Genomic DNA, 22,183 nt, shown 5'->3' with positions numbered 1-22,183 from the left:
GGGGTGATGTGGGGCCACCGGGGACCCCTTGCCTCCTCGTTTTCCTCGCGGGACACGGAGCGGCCGACTGAGGATGGAGGAGGAGGGGGAACCGGGCAGGGAGGGCGCGGGGCACAAGCCTGTTGGCCCGTGGGTCAACAGCGAGTTAGTTCCATGATGAGCCTGGACGTGAGGCCGCTGCCGACGCGGGTCCGGCTCCTCCAACCGCTACCGCTGGTGCTCGGGTGAGGAGGACCCTCCCTCCTGCCATTGGGGGCCCGGGGAGAGGCAGGGAGTGCGGCCGGTTCTGCCTCTGCCCAGGGAAGCGCCTCCCAGGGGAAATGATATAAAGGGGGAAGGGGGAAAAAGGGAGGAAACAAAAAAAAAACAAAAACAAAAAAAAAAAAAGGAAGGGAAGAGGGAAAAATAAGAAAAAGCGAGACAGAGGCGCTGCCGCATCCACTCGCGGGGAAGGCTGGGGAGGGAGGTGGGAGGAAGAAGTCCTGTATTGATTTTTTAAAATTAATACCTGGTAGAATACGTGCAGTGATTTCCAGCGTTATTATTGATAGACGCCATCTAGTGGTGTAGAATAGCATAGATCAATTCAACTTACATTGTCATGTCGGTTGCTTTATTATTTCTTAAAAGTAGAACCAAAAACATTGATAAAAACAGTGTATGTATCAAGTAGGAATCAACTTGATATAAACTTTAAATCTTCTATGGTAGAAAAGTGAAAAAAATGTAGTACATTATCTCTCAGTGCAATCCATCAACCCACTCCATTCTTTATCAGATATTGATCAAGTCTTTCTCCAACGCCAGGTTCTGTGTGACAGACTGAAAGTAAAACTCTAGTTTTCACCTTGAAGTGTAAGAGGGAATGGAGAATACCAATGAGCTACTGTGTTTTCAGCATACGCACTGTGCCAGCTACCGTGTTACAAAATCATGTGGCATCATGACCATGACTGTACCATGATCATGGCATGAAAAACGTGAAGAAAATCCAGTAGTGTGGCTGTGTGAAGATCCCAATTCAACTTATCCAGAATAATTCTCTCTGTTCTCAGAATTTCCAATGAGGAACCTCCACAGAAACTCTCTCTTACCCATACCTTCAGTACTGGAATTCTCTCATCGTCCTCCATAGTCCCAGCAGCTGGGAAAAAACAGCTGGTGGCAATACAACTCGAATATTTCGGATGGGCCTTTACAGTAGCTAAAAACCTGTCCAAAAAGGCTGCTAGGTTTTATTAGCCTCACTTTTTAGATGTGGAAAGTGGAATCGTGAACTATAACTTGTTTGTAGTCATGTATCTAGTAAGCTTCTAAATCAGACTCAGAGCCACGATTGTTTGAAGTATGTGGGCTTCTAAAAAATTCACTACTTGAAGAATTAAAAGTTAACGCAAAGGTGGCAGGTGCTTTTGAATCTCATGTAGTTTACGTTTCTTCTTTCTTTATTTCCTGCCCTTCCTTCCTTCCTTCCTCCCTCCCTCCCTCCCTCCCTCCCTCCCTCTCTTCCTTTAATGTGAGGTGAGGTGAGAGAGCAGAAGACAAGTTTAAGGTGATAAAATTTGGACAAGTTGCTTAGTGGCAGGTCTGAACCAGAGAAAGACAATAGGGGAAATAAAATGTGAAGAGCAATGGCCTGAAGTTTGACATATCAGAAAAGGAACAACTCACCTGTCTTAGAAGATTCTTGGAGCTGCACTAGATTGGGCTCATTAGAGCAAAGACCCACATACAGGATTTCTTATTTGTGAAACAATCAAGAGTACTAGAAAGTTTCCCTTCTTTTTTTGTTTTTAAAGATTTATTTAATTTATTTGAAAGAGTTACAGAGAGAGGTAGCGTCAGAGAGAGAGAGAGAGAGAGAGAGAGAGAGAGAGAGGTCTTCCATCTGCTCATTTACTTCCCAAATGGCCACAACAGCCAGAGCTGAGTTGATCCAAAGCCAGGAGCTTCTTCTGGGTCTCCCATGCGGGTGCAGGGGCTCAAGGACTTGGGCCATCTTCTACCACCTTCTCAGGCCATAGCAGAGAGCTGGATGGGAAGTGGAGCAGCCGGAACTCCAACCGGCACCCATATGGGATTCCTGGCGCTGCGGGCCGGGGCATTAACCCTCTGTGCCACAGTGCTGGCCCCTTCTGAAGGCTATTTGCTTTTGACTATTGATCACTCTGGTAGCACTGATCTATGCAACGTTAAATTCAGCTTGGCATTTTAAACGTACTGTCTTTGCACTATTGGAATTGTTTCCTATGTAAACATCCCAGCAGGGTGGTATTGTACTTCCTTGAGACTGATCTTGTTTTGAAATGTAAGTCTTCTACAGCCCATAGAACAGACTGAGAACCAAGTAGGCTTCCGTATATGTTTGCAGAACCAAATGTGTTTATTCCCTAGCTATTATACAGATTTCGTCTTAGGCTCCTATAAATAGTATGTAGCATTTGGCTCATTATTTAATGATTCCTACAGTATTATTTTGGTTTTTACTATAGGAGCAACACATGCTTTGCTTTCATCAGGACAACTGGTATACAAGACCATGGCCTGGAACCCAGCTTCCTGAGTTATATCGAGCCATTGTTTCTTAATTGCAGCAGGACTTGGCACTTCTTGCTCTACTTCAAAAGCCCACAACAAGTTTCTGTTGTGAGAGGTTTCCATTTTGAAAGCAAGTGAAGCAGTGTCCATATCCTCATCTGTATGTGGGGACGTCCCTTCTAAGGAGAAATAGGACTGGCATGGCCAAAGTGCCATGTGAGCATTTGTTATTTAAGTGAATAAGCCCATGTGTGGCCAAAGGGCATGGCTGTTTCCCCAAGGTGCCTTGTGTTAGTAAAACGGTACCGGCTTCCTAAGCCCCGCTGGGCTTACTAGAAGTCAGGTGACCAAATGGCCCAATCACAAGTGTCAGCTCCACCCCCACCCTAACATTTGCTGCTCCCACTTCCTTACCTGTGCAAAGCTATATAAGACCTGTTCTAATACAGGCTGTTTTCTCCTGCACAGGGAGGCAGCCTGTCGGGTTTCCCCCACCGGACAATAAACCTTCTCCCGTACTCCAGTGTTTGATGTGTTTTGTAGTGACCTTTCACCTTGCTCAGTTGGTTTCTGTGTCTTTGCCCACTGTGCTTGCTCTCGCCAAGGGTATTGCTCTGTTCTCTCCTCCCTGCCTGGCCGGTTTGAGAAACGAGGCAATTGGCACCAGCTTTGCCTGCAGACTGCTGGCGCTCCTGTCCTCCCTGTGGGCACCACTCACTGATGCTCCTGAGCACCCGCTCTTGAGTTCTGCCCCACGTCATGAAATTCACCCTCTGGCAAACAGCCCTTGGGTCCTTTGAGTCTATACGTAATCCCCTGAACATAGTATACAATCAATACCTATTCGTTGCAAACGATGGGCGTTCATTTAACATAAAAGAAATAGGAAGAGGGTTGGCAGTCGAAAAGGGAAGGAAGAGATAAAGGTGGGAACAGAAACCCTTCTTTGACTTGGCCATTCAGGTTTATTACAGTCATCTGTAGGCAGACTCTTGCTGTAGCGCATCAAGAAAATAAAACCTCTATTTTGCTCATTTCAAAAGTAAATAGATACAAGTCCCAGGCAAGGTCAGCCAACAAGCTCAAAACCTTGGAACTGAGAAGACAGCTGGTATGTCTTTGAACTCGATGCCTTTTATTTTTCTTAGAGAAAAATAGGTAGACTGATGTTGGAATTATTTCAGGAGTTGATGTGCTGAATCAGAATTGCAAAGAGAATTAATTCCTTGAGTTTGTTTCTTTAGAACCCTCTAGAGCCTGCTGAAATCCACCACAGAAGACTTTTGAGGGATGGCAAATGAGGCTTGGGGAGAAAGCGAGAGAAAATCTTGGCTTGGGGAAAGGTGAAAGTGAGAAGATAAAAACATATGATCGCTCTCTCTAGCTCTCAGGCAAATATAATTTCATACCTCATAGTCAATTATTTTTCTTTAAAACCAGCAAAATGTATAGCTTTAGAACAAGAATTCTTCAGAAGGATATGCTGAGGCCCTTGTTTGCATCACCGTTGTTCTGAAAGGTGTTGTTCAGGCAAGAGAGAAGGGCGTAGTGCCTGCTTGCTGAGGGCAGGCTCGTTCTGATCCGGGAGGGTTGCTTGCAGCTCTGAGTTCTGGGATAGTCAGACTCTTTCTCTCTCTCTCTCTCTCTCTCTAATAATGATTTATTATTATTTGTTTGAAAGAGTTACAGAGAGAGAGAGACAGAGAGAGAGAGAGGTCTTCCATTTGCTGGTTCAGTCCCTAAATAGCCACAACGGTAAGAGCTGAGCTTATTCGAAGCCAGGAGCCAGGAGCTTCTTCTGGGTCTCCCATGTGGGTTCAGGGCCCAACGACATGGGCCATCCTCTGCTGCTTTCCCAGGTGCATTAGCAGGGGGCTGGATCAGAAGTGGAGCAAACAGGACTCAAACTGGTGCCCATATGGGATGCCAGCACTCAGGCCTGGGTTCTAACCCACTGCATCACAGCACTGGCCCTGTCAGAAACTCTTTAAGGACTTTCACAAAGGCACACAACCGTTTGCACAATTACCTGCATTGTAAAAAATTGCTTCCAACTTTGGTAGTGGAGCTAAGGGCTTAGATATTTAATTTTAGTTTGCAAAACACAAGAAGAGGGCTGGAAAGTGACAGAGGAAGAGAACTGTGGCCAGCATTGTCACTGAGAATGTCTGATCAGACTTCATGTACAATGGTCACATAGGGACATGAAAGGGGTATGTTTCTCTCCTCTATTAGACAATGCAGCAAGACCTATCACAATGGTCCAGGATTGGCTTTGTGCTACAGCAACGCTTTGGAGGGCAGACACAGTTCTTCTCCTCAAGGCCCTCACATAATAATGGGACAGGCATGTGCAACACTGTGGGGTGTAAGCAGTACCATCACCGGATGTATGAAGGGAAGGCTCCTCCCCAGGCACCCCCTCACACACCCAGGAAAAGTCTCTTTATGACTACTTTTGTAGGATTTTTGTTCTTCCTTCTCCAAAAGCATCTGCAATGTTAGGAGAGTGTGAGATGAACTGCTGAAAAGCAGAGCCTGTGTCCCGTGCATTTTTATACGCTCACAGGGTCTCCATGTTTGCTGAATGAATCCATAACAATCTGATAAAAGATGATCATAGGGTGAGAGCTGGGAAGCCCATCAAAACCTGGGGAAGCCAGAAATTTTGTAGTCATAGAGCTGCGATTTGACAGTTTTCATTGTACCCATTCCCAGGTGTCATGCTTATTTGAAAAAGATATAAAAGACTGTACGCCGTGTATGTATGCTTTAGATCTCAAAGATAAAGCTTGGGAGGGACAGCCTGTAACTTTTAAGGGGGTTGTGTTCTAGGAAGTGTTTCTGATAGGGAAATGGAGATAACCTTATCTCTTCAGGAAGAATTCTGCCTCGGAGGAACTGACATCTCCGGTTCAATCCCAGGGAATACAGCCTGCTCCGGAAACCCTGCGGAGTGGCTGAAGGGAAGTCGCAGGCCACCTAAGCCTCCTGCTGGTGGGTGACTCCCACCATACCTCTCAGGCAGAGTTAACTCCAGTCTAGCGTAAGGCATTCTTCTGCGATTCCTCATCTTTCGGGGTCCAAGTCAAGTGGCAAGCCGTGTAAATCGATAGCGTCAAGTAATGCTTTCTCCCGGGTGATCAACATTACCTCGGAAAGCAGATACTATGGGTCTAAAAAGTTCATTTCCTCGTTGTTGAGATAAGGATCTAAGACCATTTCTCTCCTGGCTGAGCACCGCTGGCGGGCGGGGAGAGACGCCCTGGGCTGGGCCGGGGGACGCGGGGACTCCCAGCCTCTCCCTGCGTGCCTCCCGCTTCCGAAAGGCCTCTCCTCCACCGTAATCCCTTTTCCATTTCCTAAAGCGTTTCTACATGCACCCTCCCGCACCCCCGGGGCCCGCACGCGAAGGCGCGCTCCGCCGGGGCTCTTCTGAACAAAGTGAGTCGAACCGTTTGGCCGGTCGCGAGGCCGTGGCAGGTGCCGCTCCGTGCCCACGGCTGTGCGTGTTGTCCCGGCCGGCGGCGCTGAGGCTCCCGAGTCGCAGGGACGGGAGAGCCGGGCCAGCGAGTCTGTCCCGTCTCCGGGGAGCAGAGGGCCGGGCGGGGTCGCATCTGCCGCAAGGGGACGGATCGGAGCCGGATTTGGGGTTTTTAACTTCTCCAGAGGAGCGAAGCGAGTCCGGCCGACAGCAGTGACCGGTCGCCCGGAGTCAGGGTTCCAGGTAGGCACAGCGGCCCCCACAGCCCACTCCCCGGGGAAGGGACTCGCCGCCCCTCCCGGACGCGCCGCTCCCGCGCGCCGCGGGGCCTGGGAACAGCGCACCGGCTGCGCCCCGAGCCCCGCGGGCGGTGGGACGGACGGCGCCCGCGCCCAATCGCAGGGCGGGGCCGAGGGGGCCTGCAGGCTGCGGCCAATGGGAGGCCGCAGAGCGGGCGAGGGGCGGTGCCGCCCGGCAGGCGGGCGGCGGCGTCGGGAGCCGGCGCGGCAGACGGGGAGCCCGGGAGGAGCCGGCGGAGCGGGAGGAGGAGGAAGACGGAGGAGGAGCGCCGCGCCCCCGCCGGCCGCCTGCCTGTTCACAGGCCGAGAGCTCCAGCGGCAGCCGGCGGGTCCGGGCCGCCTCCGCCGGAGTCCGGGCCGATGGGCAGCCCGGGGCAGCGGCGGGCTGCAAGGCAGCTGCCCCGGTACGCGCCGCCCGGCGCGCGCGGGCTGTAGCAGGTCTCGGAGGACGGCGTTGTCGAGGTGCGTGTCTGGGCGCTCCTGCGACGGTCCCGGAGGGTGAGGGGAGCGTCTGAGGGGTGACGGCGGCGGGGGCGCGGGGCGCGGGGTCCGGCCGGCAGATGCGCCACGCTTGCCCGCCGAGGGTGGACGAGGGAGCCGCGGCCGCTGGTTCTCTCCCAAGTTATCAGGTCGCCGTCGCGGTGACCCGGGCGCCGAGGAGGACCTCAGCCAGGTGCCCGGACTGGGCTGTGATTGAGGGTCGGGGGGACCGGGGTCGCGGCTCCCCGGCGCGCCGGGCGGGGGACCCAGGAACTTGCGCGCTCGCCGGGACGGCCCCCTTCCTGTGAGACCCCGAGCAGCGGGCGAGCGCCCTTCTCACTCAGCCCGACCTTTCTTCCCACTTTGCGCGGCCGCCGGTGTGCAGCGCTCCGACCCTCCGCTGCCGGGCCTCCCCCGGTCCCCTCGGTCAGAACGGGTAGTTTGACCGCGTCCTGGGAATATCCCCAGGAGCACCTACAGATTGATTTCCTGCCGTGCCGCAAACCCAGAGAATCAATTTCGGGCTCATCATCTACAGCGAGAGCCGTGGCTTCTCGGGAAGAGAGAACAACTTGGCATTAGCCCTCTGGGAGGTATTTGTCATCATTAACCTGCTTCGGTTAAATTAAATCAGCCCAGAATGACTCCGGCGTGGGTACTGGAAAAACAAGTGCATGGGTCGCGAAATTCTGCTCACCAAAAGCAGTGTTTTGGTCCAAATAAAACTGTAGACGTTTTGGATTTTGCTTAGATTTAGACTTGGCTTCAACAGGGGTGGCTTTAAAAAGAAAACGCAACACAGACAAGGAAAGCCCAAAACAAAGAGTCTTGGTGATTGTCACGGGTTTGCCCAGTAAGTTCAAGATAGTCGCGCAAATTTGTCTTTGCCTCTTTTGTCTGCAGTTTTCATTTCTAAACGTTAACACTAGATGGCTTTCTTATGACAGGCATTTAGTAAACTGTCCGTTCGAGTTGCCTGTGTCTGCAATCTAGGTTGTATTTTTTTCTAATTATACAATTAATGATGAAAGAAAAAAATCTCATCGGAAATGTGTTACTTCACTATAAAATCTGTATGGATACTTTTGAAGGTATGGAAAGGTGGCCCGGTATTTCTGGGATAAGATTCCTAAAGGTGAATTTTAAGAGACAACCTGATTACTATATTTAGGCACACATTTTAGAATGTCTGTTCCATGTTTGGTCTTATTTGAGGATTTCAGAGTTGTAGGATGAGTTTGTAATTCCATTTAGAGGCCATTTTCACTTACAGCATGTTTACTGCTTGATTTAGTTTCACTGCTTAATTCAGAGAGACATCGAAGTGTTATTCATGGGAAAGTGCAGTGTTTCTTGAGTTTTGGGTACAAATAGGATTAATTGTTCCCTAAATTCAGTTGATGCGTTTGAGGAAGAGTTGAAGTACTTGTATATCTGCATGATTCATACCAAGGTTTGTGTTAGGGATGTTTTTATTTTCTCCTCTCCAGATGATATTTGAGTTTTTATTTCCAAATACAACCCCTTCCTGACAAGTACAATAGCCTATAGTTGGCCATTTCAACAGCAGTAAGTTCTCCGTTACGTTTTGAGGTACTTCATTCTAAAGCAAGACCATGACAGTCTGTCCAAATCTTGCTTAGGTAGCCAAACTTACGTGCAAACTGGAGACGTTTTTTGGAATTGCCTTTAGAGCTGGCATTATTGTGTGCCTTGCCTGGCTTCAGATCTGACACGCTGAATTTATTCTAAAGTAGAGTGTATTCATAAATAGCTGAAGGAGAAACAGAACGCAAAGCTACTGAGCAAACATCTGGGAAGTAGGAAATGAAATCAGAACCAGCTTCTATCAGTACCCACATGCTACCTATAGATGGGGTGAAATGAACTTGGATAAGAAACAGTCTGGAAAATAAAGCAAATGCATTACAGGTATGTAGGTGGAGCATCTGGTTATGGAATAAGGGCCCTGGATTTTCCCCAGGTGGTTGAAGTATGTATTTGTCATAAAATGTTATGCCGTGTTTTGAAATCATAGACTTTCTTAAAGAACTTTGCTTTTATGGCATGTAACTTTTACTTGAATAGGGGAACTATTAGATCATCATGTTTTGGCATTTCTGATGCCTGTTGTAGTTAAGGCTGTGTAATACGGATTTGGAATGCTTTTTCTTGCCTGCAGACTGGAATGGTATTTTGAAGGGCTCCTTGATACCTGGGCTTAGTAAACACCTGTCCTCCTTGAAGCTCTTTTTACCTGACACAAAATGGGAAGTGGGTTATTCATTTTGGAAATCTATTTCTGAAAGTGAGGTCATACAAGTGAGCTATCCTGAAAGGACAATTGTCTGGTAATTGGAACTGGTTTAAAAGTGTTATGTTTGGCCAGGAAAACCAGCTTAAAAGGGGTTGTGTTTACTGCATACTTTGCAAAGAACTCTGTGTTTATGTGAATAGAGCTCTCCCCCCAGCTATAATTGGAAAATGCAAAGGTTATTTTTTGAGATGGAGGAAGACATTGAGTCTTTGAACTCCTAATCTGCTTATGATGGTGATTTAGGGTTACAAGTCTCTTCAAAGATATGCTGAATTTGCAGAAAATGTAGGCTTTTATTATTAACTGAAAAACTGAGTATTCCCCCGCCCCGTTTTGAACTTGACTGAAATATATAGTCCTAAAAATACAAAGAACAGTGTTCTAGATTTTCTGTTTCTATTAAACCCAGTTGCCTTGCAGGAAAGTAGAAAGAGCACAGGCACAGATACAGGAGCCTTGAGCTTCCTGTCTACCACCTGTCACAAATGAGTTTGATTGAAGTAGTTCCATGATTCCTTTCAGCATCAAAACTTTAGATTTCTTTAATATTTAAAGCAAATGCATCAGAATGCTGAAAAGTATGTCTGATTGGGGTATTTATAGTTTTGCGAGTGTGCCTCTTCTCCCCCCACACACACTTTGGCTTATAGTATGTTTGTAGGTGAATACTCTATGAGTGTTATAGCTGCTGGCTTACCTTGAAATCAGTGATTCAGAAATTCCTTTTCTGTTCCAATTGTATTTAGCTTTGACCCCTTTTAAAGATGGGATAACAATGTGATAAGAATTTAAATGCTAGACCAGCGCTGTGGCATGGTAGGTAAAGCTGCCGCCTGCAGCACTGACAGGATTCCCGTATGGGCACTGGTTCTTTCCAATCCTGCTTCCAGCTAACGCACCTGGGAAAGCAGCCGAAGACAGCCCATGTGCTTGGGCCTCTGCACCTACGTGGGAGACTGGGAGGAAGTTCCTGGTTCCTGGCTTCAGATTGGCCCAGTTCCAGCCATTGTGGCCATTTGGGGAGTGAACCAGCTGATGGAAGATCTTTCTCTTTCTTTCTCTCTGCCTCTCTGTAACTCAGCCTTTCAAATAGATAAATAAATCTTTTAAAAAAAGAATTTAAATGTATCTTCAGAAACAAATTATTTTGGTTTATTTTGAAGTTCGGTTCCAAAGAGCAGCAGTGGTTGCAGGAGGAAGATCTGACTCACTACAGAGCTTCCCTTTCTTGAGAAATGTCATGTGTAGTGCAGCCCAGTTCTTCATGGCTTTCCCCGCATTGTACAGCACTGTATAGGCAAGCCGGGTGCAAGGAGGGAAGAAGACAAGCAGTAAGTTGAACTCAGTTGTCATTGCGTCTGTGAACCAGAAAGGAAATTAAGGGTTATCTCTTCATATTGTTTCTATACTGTTTTTCCACCTACCTGTAAAATTAAAAAAACAAATACTAAAGCAGATTTAAAGGATTGTTAGATTTCTCATCAGTTAATATTGCTATATAAGTATGTTGAAAATTAATAACAGAGATTGCTATTGTCAAGCTACATTGATAACATCAAGAAAAGGGGGCAGGAGATGCTGTCAGACTAGAGTTCTTCCCATCCAGAGAGGGTATTGTTAGAATCACCCCACATGTGCATAAGAACTTCACCGAGCTCCAGGGTTTGGAAATCACTGAGCAGCCCAAGTAACCTTTCTTTGATGCTTGGGTCCCTTTTTATAATTTCTGTACTCAGTCTTTCAGCAGTATCCAAAAGCATTAACTCTAAGGGGTAGGGATCTCTACCTGTTTGGTGGTTTTCAGACTTACAAATTGAACTCTGATTCTATCTATTTCAATTTTTACTGCATTGGTGACCTCCAGGGCAAGTCTGTATCTAGAAGTATTTTAGTTACTCGTGGAACAGTACCTGTCAGATCTGCTCTGTGTGCAGCTGGGCCTGAGTAGAGCGGAGCAGGAGGGCCCTTCCTAGGTCCCTTGCTCTGCTTGTGCTGATGTAGTCCAAGTTTGCATTCATTTTCCCAGTGGCCACACCACTTGGACTCCGGGACTTTCCTGTTCGCTGGCATCTCTGAACCCTTAATCATGAGCCGCCATTCATTCTCATCCCCCTATCCAATTCTGATGTATTGCAAGATCTCACATTCCCTGTGCTTTTTTATGCTTTATTTCAGCTAGTTCTTCCCATGGTGCCTTTTGGAATTTGATTCTATTAGTTAGCACCTTTGCCTGCTTTTCCAAACAAATGCTGTCTGCACATAAGACCAGACTGTGTGTCTTAAGTCACTGATGAGTTGCTTAGTGGACTGAACACCATGAATTGTGTCTCGTTATCCATAAAGGGCTTCCTTCTATGGTTATAAGGAGTGACACTCTTGGTTACAGTTAAGTACTCATGCACTCAATTTCTTATAACGGGTCTATCTCGCTCCATCTTTCCACAGGGATATCTTGAAATAGCATGTCAAACCTCCTTTTCTGGTTCTACTGACCAAGTTTTTGTCAGAAATGAAGTCAGTTTTAGTCTGCCCTTAGTATCTAGGACATGTTCTACACATAGTTGGTGGTTGAGAAATAGATATTTAATGACTGAAAGGGCCACATATGACGTATGGCCTCTGGAGGCCTTAGGCACTGAAAAGATTGTAGGAAAAAACACAATATTTTTGGACTTTCTTTTTTTAAAGATTTATTTGAAAGTCAGAGTTACAGAGAGAAGAGGTAGAGGCAGAGAGAGACAGAGGGAGGTCTTCCATTCACTGGTTCAGTCCCCAGATGGCTGTAATGACCAGAGCTGGACCAATCCGAAGGCAGGAGCCAGCTTCTTCTGGGTCTCCCCTACCAGTGCAGGGGCCCAAGGACTTGGGCCATCCTCTACTGCTTTCCCAGGCCATACCAGAGAGCTGGATAGGAAGTGGAGCAGCTGGAACTCGAATTGGTTGCCCATATGGGATGCCGGCACTGCAGGCGGCAGCTTTACACAGTATGCTACAGCACTGGCCCCTGGACTTTCTTAAGTTCATTTTCCAGTTTTTTTTTTTTTTTATTACTTTTAGATAATTGGGATTAGAGTCAGAATCATTTCCTGGGATTCTGGTGTTTTAATTAGATAATATGTATCTCTCTCTATTTCCACAAATAAATATTTAGCCATCAGGGGCATCTTGGGCTTTGACAATTAGATATCTTTTTTCTCTTTCGCAAATTTACTAAATCTGCTGAAATTCCCATTTTAATTGAGTTGGTCAAAAACTCAGAGTAGTCCAGAATAAGCTATTCGTTGTGTATTTAATTACCCTTAATTAAAAAAAGTGTAGGTAAAGAACCAGTGTTAAAAATTACTGCTGTGGAAAGTAAGAACTGTTGTGTATTGGGGCAAAGTGGGTAAAGCTGCTGAAAGCAATGCTGACATCCCATATGGGTGCCGGTCCATTTCTTAGCTGCTCCACTTCCAATCCAACTCCCTGCTAATAGCCTGGGAAAAGCAGCAAAAGATGGCTGCTTTCTCATCTCGATAGAACCCAAGCACCACACAAGCAGGTATTTCAGGCTTACTGCCGAATTCCCTGCACTTACTTAGTTGATTTTTGCCACATGATAAGTTCTCACCAAAGACTGTTAAAGAAATGATTGGGAATTGTGGAGTTGAACATGAAAGAACTTTATGTATCTTTGCTTTTGTTGAGTAGTATTGCCTTATAGTTCTAATTATTTCTGTTATGAACCATCTGTCTAAAGATTATTTTATATTTCGTTGTATATCTTTCCCAGGTAATTTGAAATAATCTGTGGCTGAACTCTGATGTGGAACTGTTAAAAATATAGTAGTTTCTCAACTGAGTTTTGACAGCATTCCATCTGTTACATCAAGACCTGTATACTCCCAGTCAGAGGGTGTGGTTCCAGGGAGACTGGGCACCCTCTGATGTTCTTCTGTCATGAGAGAGTGTGGTTTACATCTTTCCCAAGGTTTCAGTGTCTGGTCCCCACTGATGACTGTGCTGTATTGGAATTAGATGAGACTGCAGTTCATGTAAAGGCCCTACTTTGGGCTCATTAATAAAGATTACTGAAAAGAAATGATTTTTGAATTGTGCAACACTATCCTTTTATCTCTCAATCCACCAGCAATGATAATTTCTACAAAAAATAATGATTTTAAAAAGTCTCATCAGTAGTATATAGTATACCTTTTATTGATCTGGTACTTTTAATTTGAGGATTGCAAAGTAGATTGGGATATTATTTATGCCTTCCAAATAGTGGATGCTCAGTAACTATAGTTTAATTTTATACCATGGAAGTCTTTTACTTTAATATCCAGAAATACTATTAATTTGTGTACAAAATCAGAAGACTATCATTTTAACTCCTTTTTGTTTAAATTTGTTTATTAAGGCATGTTATGATGAGAGTTGTAGATATTAGCCTTTAAAGATAATAGTAGAGGGCTGGCGCAGTGGCGTAGTGGATAAAGCCATCGCCTGCAGTGCTGGCATCCCATATGGGCACCGGTTCAAGTCCCGGCTGCTCCACTTCCTATCCAGCTTTCTGCTACAGCCTGGGAAAGCAGTTAGGAGATGGCTCAAGTCCTTGGGCCCCTGCACCCGCATGGGAGACCCAGAAGAAGCTCCTGGCTCCTGGCTTCAGAGCAGCACAGTTCTGGCTGTTGGGACCAATTGGGGAGTGAACCAGCAGAATGGAAGACCCCTCTCTCTCTCTCTGCCTCTCCTTCTCTCTCTGTGTAACTCTGACTTTCCAGTAAAAAAAAATAAACCTTAAAAAAAATAATAGTAGAAGCTCCCAATTTATTAACCAATTTTGTTTATTTGGGGTCATTTTCAGTTATTTGCTTGTGAACTTGTTTCCCCACTTAAGAGGTTTTTTAATGTTAAATTTGATGACAAATTTAAAAACATTTTGTGGGCTTGAACTTTAATTTATATCTCTTACATATACTTAACAAGACCCATGTAAGCCTGATGGGGTTCTTTTTGTCTTTATGGATGTAAAGCCAAGGTTTAATGAGAGAAAATGTGGTTTTCTGAATTTGTAATTCTGTGTTAAACCCAGGTCTCTTGACTCCAACCACAGTGCTCTTTGCAATGTTATATAGCTGCCTTGGTAAGGTACAGTGGGTCTCAGTAAATAATTGTAAAATGAATGATGCATGTGTGTGAGAATGGTGGAATTACCTGACCCACTGGAAGGGGGGAAGTGGAGGCTGAGGGTTGAACTAATGAGCTTATTGTTCTTCTCTAAAAAATGCCTGTTGTATCAGCCAGGGGATCGTCTATTATTAATTAGGAATTTTGTACTTTGTGGTGAGGTGGCAGTCCACTGATTGAATCAGGTTATATATTCTTTGTGGGGAGGTGAGTGGGCTCTGTGATCATGCAGAGAACATTTCTTTAGCCCCTGAGTCTTTGCCAAGATTAAAAGAAATATAAGAGGGAAACAATTTTTGTTTTGCATTTATGCTTTGCTAGATTTGCATAATCTTTGTTTAAGCCAGTTGAATGTGAATCCCTAAATAAATTTCAGGCATTTAAATATTTAAAAGGATTCATCCACAGTACTTTACTCACCCAAAGAATAAGTGCTTACAACAAAGAAAATAACACCCTTGCAGATGTAGCCCATATAGACTTTGTTCACCTTGTCATTGAATTATAAAACATTAATAGGGAAGCTAGAATTTGAACATTCACTGAAAGGCTTAGCTGGCTCTCTTCCAAAATATTGTTTCCCTGGTAGAGAACGCAGGACCATTTGTTTAAAACTGGCAGCTTGCCAGTCGGAGCAGCTCTGACGCAATCACTGCTTTGCTCTGACTGCTAATTTTAGGGCAGTTAAATCTGGGTGATGTCTGATGGCTGCTGTCGCTGTGCGTCTGGTTATGTGGAGCTTTCTAAATCCATCCTCTGAGCTTGGCACCGTAACTCTCGTTCTTTCTGAAATAAACTGTGGAGCAGAGGGGATGTGGCGTCGGCACAGGAGGCGTGCATGGAGGGAAGATCAGGCCCTCCGATAGTTTCAAGAGCCGCCACTTTCGTCTCCCTTCTGGCTTCGTCATTCCAGGAACATGCACTTACCGCAGCTGCTCTTCCCTCCTGTAGCACCGAGGGAGGTGTTGAGGAGGGCAGGGAGAGAGGGCAGTCCAGGCTCCTTCTTGGAAGATAGTGGCAACATTTACTTGTTTTTCTTGCCATCCTTGCCAGCATCAGGGTGTTAAAACTGGACTTTTAGTTTTTCTTTTTCAGGAAAAGAAAAGAAGAAAGATGATAATTTAAAATAAACTATTTCGAGTGTTGTATAGAGTAAAATAGAATTTTCTGCTTTGCAGAAGACAGAGGTAGGGTGAGTGGTGTCTGGTGGCTTTGTCTAACTGACAGAGACAGTGAGTCTAATCCAATCTTAAAGCAATGAGGCCACACAATTTTGAGGTCTTTTAAAACTCTTCTGTGTTATTATTTCTAAGTTGATGAGTACTCTAGGGTGTGAGACTCCTGAGGGCAGGGGTGGCAGGGATCTTGTCACCCCATGCCTGACTCAGGTCAGTGTCATGTACAGTTTGCAAATTAAATCAAGTCATAGAGTTTTAGGTCTCCTAGGAACTTTGGGTTCTCCTCTAATTAAACTTTGTGATGTTACTGATTAAGAAATAGAAAGGATTAATATCTATTGTACAATAGAATATGCTACCTTATTAGGGGATGAACTAATTGCCTGTTCACTTGTGTTTTGCCCAAACCCATGGCCGTGTGCCAGATAGAGTAGGAAAAGATTCCTGTGTAAATGACACCAGGGATAGATGGGTACTACAACTTCTTTCAGAAGGAAGAAAGTGGGTTTGAATAGTCCAGAAAACATTTGAGAAGAATGTATGACTTGAGTTGAGCTTTGGAAATTGGTTATGAATTTTTATTGAGAACTTCTTATATGCAGAGACACTCAGCGACTCTGTATTTGTCGGCTTATTGTTACTATAATGAAATGCTCAAGACAGGCTACTTCTCAAGAGAAGAGGTTTATTTCTATTTACATTTTTGAAGGTTCACAGCCCGAGATTGGGTACAATCTTGATTAGGCCATCTGCTGAGGTCAGAGCATAGGAATGGTGGAGCACACATGGAGAGCTAGGAAGCAGAGAGTGGCTAGGCCCAACTTGGCTTTTATAACCAACCCTCTTGTGAGAGCTGCCTTCCCAGGACAGGCCCTCAGTGACACAAGGAACTCCCACTAGTCCCACCTCCTAGACACCATAATTGGTTCAAGTCTCCACCCTCCCAGCACCATTAACCTTGGCCTTGGGATTTAAAATCCTAATTGAGGGGGTGGCATTGTGGTGTTGCCTTTGATGCTGGCATCCCACGTAGTGTGGGTTCAAGACCTGGCTGCTCCACTTCCAGTCCAGCTCCCTGTTAATGTGCCTGGGAAAGCAGAGGAGAATAGCCCAAGTATTTGGACCCCTGCCACCCACATGGAAGACCTGAATGGAGTTCCTGACTCCTGGCTTCAGCCTGGCCTAGGAGAGTGAACTAGCTGATGAAAGATCAACCTCAATCTCTCTCTCTCTCTCTCTCTCTCTCTCTCTCTCTCCCTTTCAAATAAATAAATCTTAGAAAAAAAAACCAAAACAAAATCATCCAACTTGAGTTCAGGAGCCAAATTATGTTCAAATTATACCATTCTGTTGGGGACCAGCAAATACATACAAACACTGTCAGTTCATTTGATCCTAGTGCTCTGATTAAAGCCAAATTCATCTATGTGGTTTAGATTTTGCAATTCTAGAAGTTGATATTATTAATAAAAGTAGCATTAAGGAGAAGTGATAGTATTTTCAAAGTGGTGATTATTGATCATGTAATTTCTCATTGTAATTTGCTAAAGGTTATAGAGTGTGTACTAAACATAAAAGGAAATATTATTTTTAATATGTCAGAAATATAACTGATGTTTTGGTATAAAATTACTGAATCTATTTTGTTTTTTGCCCTTTTAATATTATATTTGTAGTTCAAGGTTTTGAGTCCTTGTGTTTAAGAATTTATAACTTGATACTTGATTCACCAAGGTGATTTTTTTTTAGACCTTTTTTTTTTTTTGACAGGCAGAGTGGATAGTGAGAGAGAGAGAGACAGAGAGAAAGGTCTTCCTTTTTGCCGTTGGTTCACCCTCCAATGGCTGCTGCGGCCGGCGCACTGCGCTGATCCGATGGCAGGAGCCAGGTGCTTCTCCTGGTCTCCCATGCGGGTGCAGGGCCCAAGGACTTGGGCCATCCTCCACTGCCTTCCCGGGCCATAGCAGAGAGCTGGCCTGGAAGAGGGGCCACCGGGATAGAATCCGGCGCCCCAACCGGGACTAGAATCTGGTGTGCCGGCGCCGCAAGGCGGAGGATTAGCCTGTTAAGCCACAGCGCCGGCCCAAGGTGATTTATTTTAAATTATTCTGAGTAATGAAAGCTTTAAGCCAAGGCAGCATGATGAAGGAGGGCTGTGGATAATAGGCGCTCACCAGAGTTGAGCATTTCACCCTCTATCCAGGTGTGTCGGGGCGGGTGGAGGGTAAGTCACGTTGCTGTTGGTGCTCTGTTGTTTCCGTCTGCTTCCATTTTTATATCACATGAAGTAACAGTACGTGCTTAGTAAGATTTTTTTTAAAAAAGATTTATTTATTTGAGAGGTAGAGTTACAAAGAGATAGAGACAGAGAGAAGTCTTCCATCCTCTGGTTCACTCCCAGATGGCCACAACAGTTGGAGCTGGGCTGATCTGAAGATAGAAGCCAGGAGCTTCTTCTGGGTCTCCTCCTTGGGTGCTGGAGCCCAAGCACTTGGGCCTTCTTCTACTGCTTTCCCAGGCCATAGCAGAGAGCTGGATCAGCAGAGGAGCAGCCTGGACGTGAACTGGCGCCCATATGGGATGCCAACTCTAAAGGTGTACTATGCTATAGCTCCAGCCCCCCCACTTTTTGTTTTCTTTTCCCATAGATAGGCTTTGGCTGTTCTTGAATTTCAAGTAAATGGAGTCATGTAGTAGGTACTCCTTTATGTAAAGCCTCTTTAACTCAACATTGTGTGTGTGTGTGTGTGTGTGTACACTTTGCCAGGTACTTTATTTTTTAATTATTTGGAAGGCAGAAAGAGTCTGTCGATTTACTTTCTCAAATGCCCACAACAACCAGGACTGGACAGGCTCAAGTAGGCGCCCAGAACTCAATCTGGGTCTCCCATGTGAGGGGCAAAGGCCCAAGAACTTGAGGTGTTACCTGCTGCCTCCCAGGGTATGCATTAGCAGGAACCTGGCATCAGAAATGGAGCTAGGAATGGACTCAGGTTCTCCTGTATGGGAGGATAGTATTCTAAACAGAGTCTTAACTGCTGTGCCAAACACCTAAACATTTAAATATGTTATCACCTGGGAGACTTGCTTTTCCTTTACTTAGATATCATTTATGCTTTGTAAAGGTTGTATCTATTTGTTAAGTGGTTTTAGCAGCAGTTTCTTTTAGAGATCGGTGTATTTATCCTAAGTCACATTTCAACTTCTCTTTTCCCTGTAGGGATGTGATATTCATATGTGGTTTGGCCGTTTTTCCTTGGGTCTCTTCTTTTTTTATTATTTTATTTTATTTTTTTAATTTTTTTTTTTGACAGGTGGAGTGGACAGTGAAAGAGAGAGACAGAGAAAAAGGCCTTCCTTTTCCGTTGGTTCACCCTCCAATGGCCGCTACGGCTGACATGCTGTGGCCGGGGCACCATGACGATCTGAAGCCAGGAGCCAGGTGCTTCTCCTGGTCTCCCATGCGGGTGCAGGGCCCAAGGACTTGGGCCATCCTCCACTGCACTCCCGGGCCACAGCGGAGAGCTGGACTGGAAGTGGGGCAACCGGGACAGAATCCAGTGCCCCAACTGGGACTAGAACCCAGTGTGCCGGTGCCGCAGGCGGAGGATTAGCCTAGTGAGCTGCGGTGCCGGCCCCTTGGGTCTCTTATATGCTACCTGTGTGCTGCTTTAGTGGAACTGCTGGCACTGACTGCAGGGCCACTCAGGCCCGCTCTCAGCATCGGCTGAACCTTTGCTTCTGAAGAGGTGGATCCTGACACATTACTAGTTCTTTGAATGTGCTACTTGGAAAACTTGAGGTGAAAGAAAACACATCTGTTTGTCTTTGCAAAGCTGTAGGAACTATTTCTAGTTCAAATTCAATAGTTATTAAAAGGAGCATTTCTTGTGGTGCAGTAGATTAATCTTCCACTTGCGGCGCTGGCTTCTCATACAGGTGCTGGTTCTAGTCCCGGCTGCTCCTCTTCTGATGCAGCTCTCTGCTATGGTCTGGGAAAGCAGTGGAGTCCTTGGGCTCCTGCACCCGTGTGGGAGACCCAGAGGAAGATCCTGGCTCCTGGCTTCAGATCGGCTCACTGTCTGTAACTCTACCTCTTAAATAAATAAATAAAATCTTTACAAAAAAAAGTAGCATGTCTTATGTTCAGTTTTATGATGCTATTTACAGAGAAGGCTAACCAAGTGAACCCTACACAACCAGGGGTTTTGTAAATCATCTGTGCCGAAGAGTTACTGGCTGGCAAAATAAAATCCAAATTGACTTAAATTCTAGATGCAATTAACCACCTTTGTTGGGCCCCATACTGGAGTACTGAGTCGATAAACCTCTGCAGCTGTAAATAAAGCAAATAAAATGTTTTCCTCAATTTTACTGTGTCGGGGTCAGTGTTTTGGCACGGCAGGTTAATTAGCTGCTCCAACACTGTCACTGGTATTCCATATGCTCACTGTTTGAGTCCCAACCACTCCACTTCCTATCCAGGCTCTTGTTAATGCACCTGACAAAGCAGTGGATGATGGCCCAAGTACTTGGCCATGCCACCCATGTGGGAGATCCAGATGGAGTCCCTGACTCCTGGCTTCATTCAGGCTCGCCCCTGACTGTTGTATCTAGTTGGGGAGTGAACCAGCAGCTGGAAGGTCTCTCTGTCTCTGTCTGTAACTCTGCCTTTCAAATAAATGATTAACTAAATTTTTTTTTTTACTGGATCAGTGATTGTTTTGCATATATCGTGTGCTGTCATTGTGGGAAGATTTTTCTTTAGGACTGTGTTTTTGGGAGTAATTTTTTTTTCCCACCTGCCATAAAAGATACTCAAAAATGCAGTGTCTAGATGAGAAAGGAGCTGACTTCTTATGTGACTGCTCATGGTCTGGGGAGGTGGGCTGGGCCACTCATGGACCCAGGTTCCTTCCATCTTGCTTCTCCACTATAATATCTTGGTCCCAGCACCCTCAGTGTTCTGCAGTCAGGCTTGCCAGAAAGGAAAGGGGTGACCAGGATCTAGGTCATCCAGGAGTCTGGCCCAGAGGAGTGTCTGTCAGTTTTACTCTCCTCTTTCTGGACATCTACCTTTAGAGAATTTTGGGTTTGTGATGTAGCTGGCCGCTGGCGTGTCTGCTCTAGTACTGAGGAAGGAATGTTGCCTGTTTGGTTCTGCTCTGCCCAGTCGGTTTTCTGAAGTTATGTTTGATGCTAGGTACTCTGTGTTTGGAGCTTCCATGGCACCGGCCTGTCTACTGGCAGTTAGAACTAAGTCCTTGTGGTCTTGGGCCGTGCACTGGCTGTACTCTCATTTTGCTTAGGTCATGGACACATGCTGAGGCTGAGGGGCCTGCTCCATACTGTGGTGCCTGTAGGCCAGCTGCTTGCCCTCAGAAACTGCACCTGTAAATGAACAGGGGTTAATCTACCTTGCAGCACTATAGAGAGGATTAGTTGGGAAGCAGTACCTGTCATAGAGCAGGCACCAAATGTATTCATCCACATGTCGGGTGTTTATTGCAGGCTCTTTTGTGCCAGGCACTGTTCTGGGGACTCAGACGTTATCATGGTAAGGTAGATAGTGTGTTGCTCTTATGGTGCTTTCATTCTGGAAAGATTTCCTAATAAAACATTTCTCTAAGTATAATTTTTAAATTTTAATTAATTAATTTTTGCTATTAGAGGCAGTGTTCCCTTCTCTTATAAAGTACAAAGTAGTTCTGGGTGGAGGAAGGGAGGATAAGTCCGGTAATAATGAGATTGCAGACAGATTCTGTAACATTGAAAGAAATGTTACTGGGGACATGGATTAGGGGGTGTAATAAAGGACCTAGTCCCTGTTTAAAATTCAGACTCATAATAGAAGGCTTAAGAAGCACTTGATGAATGGAATAATGGTGATCATTTATTCAGCAGCCAGAGGGTTTCCTGGGAGCAGGAACCTTCTGAATGACTGCAAGGCCCTCTGGCTTGTGGTCCATTCAGAGGGCATTCCATTGGAGTCCAGGGGCCATCTCCCATTGTGCAAGGAGCTGGGCTGGGGTCAGGGGCAAATCCCAAGGAAGCAGTTGTGTGTGCCATCCTCCCTCCTCTCTGATGAACTCGCATGACACTGCCTTAGCTGGAAAGGGCCTTGAGCACACTGTTGGCTGGCATCTTGAAGAACTCTGCAAGTGCCAGTACTGATGAATGGAACTGGCCTGCCTGAAGATCACATGGAGCACACTTGGAGTCTGTGTCCAGGCGCAGGTGGAGTGTGCGCGATGGCCCACTCTCACTGGATATCAGGGTATGGGGACAGAGCATGGCACTACTCCTTTATGTTTTTATTTCTTTCTTTTTTTTTTGACAGGCAGAGTGAGAGAGAGAGAGAGAGAGAGAGAGAGAGAGAGAGAAAGGTCTTCCTTCCGTTGGTTCACCCCCCAAATGGCCGCTACGGCCGGTGTGCTGCCAGGAGCCAGGTGCTTCCTCCTGGTCTCCCATGCAGGTGCAGGCCCAAGTACTTGGGCCATCCTCCACTGCCTTCCTGAACCACAGCAGAGAGCTGGACTGAAAGAGGAGCAACTGGGACAGAATACGGCGTCCCAACCGGGACTAGAACCCGGGGTGCTGGTGCTGCAGGCGGAGGACTAGCCAAGTGAGCCATGGCGCTGGCCAGACTTTTATGTTTTTCTAGAGTTACCCTGTGTGTTTCCAAGGATGTGTAGGATAATACTTCTAGAAGGTCACC

The 22,183-nt window shown here is 45.9% G+C and overlaps 1 protein-coding gene across 4 annotated transcripts in view; it reads left to right on the top strand.

Annotated features, from left to right (window-relative positions):
• Positions 1-6,690: 6,690 nt before the first annotated feature.
• The window catches only part of SIPA1L2 (signal induced proliferation associated 1 like 2), a 228,768-nt gene continuing 213,275 nt past the window's right edge, over positions 6,691-22,183 (top strand). For all 4 annotated transcript variants that reach the window (XM_062210619.1, XM_062210616.1, XM_062210613.1 and 1 more), the window contains exon 1: positions 6,691-6,783. The gene's annotated coding sequence lies outside the window, so the exon portion shown is untranslated. The remainder of the gene's footprint in view (positions 6,784-22,183) is intronic.

The sequence above is a fragment of the Lepus europaeus genome, chromosome 14, assembly GCF_033115175.1.
Source record: "Lepus europaeus isolate LE1 chromosome 14, mLepTim1.pri, whole genome shotgun sequence".
NCBI lineage: Eukaryota > Metazoa > Chordata > Mammalia > Lagomorpha > Leporidae > Lepus > Lepus europaeus.
Note: the sequence above shows the minus strand (reverse complement) of the source record. Positions and strands in the feature narration are given on the sequence as shown.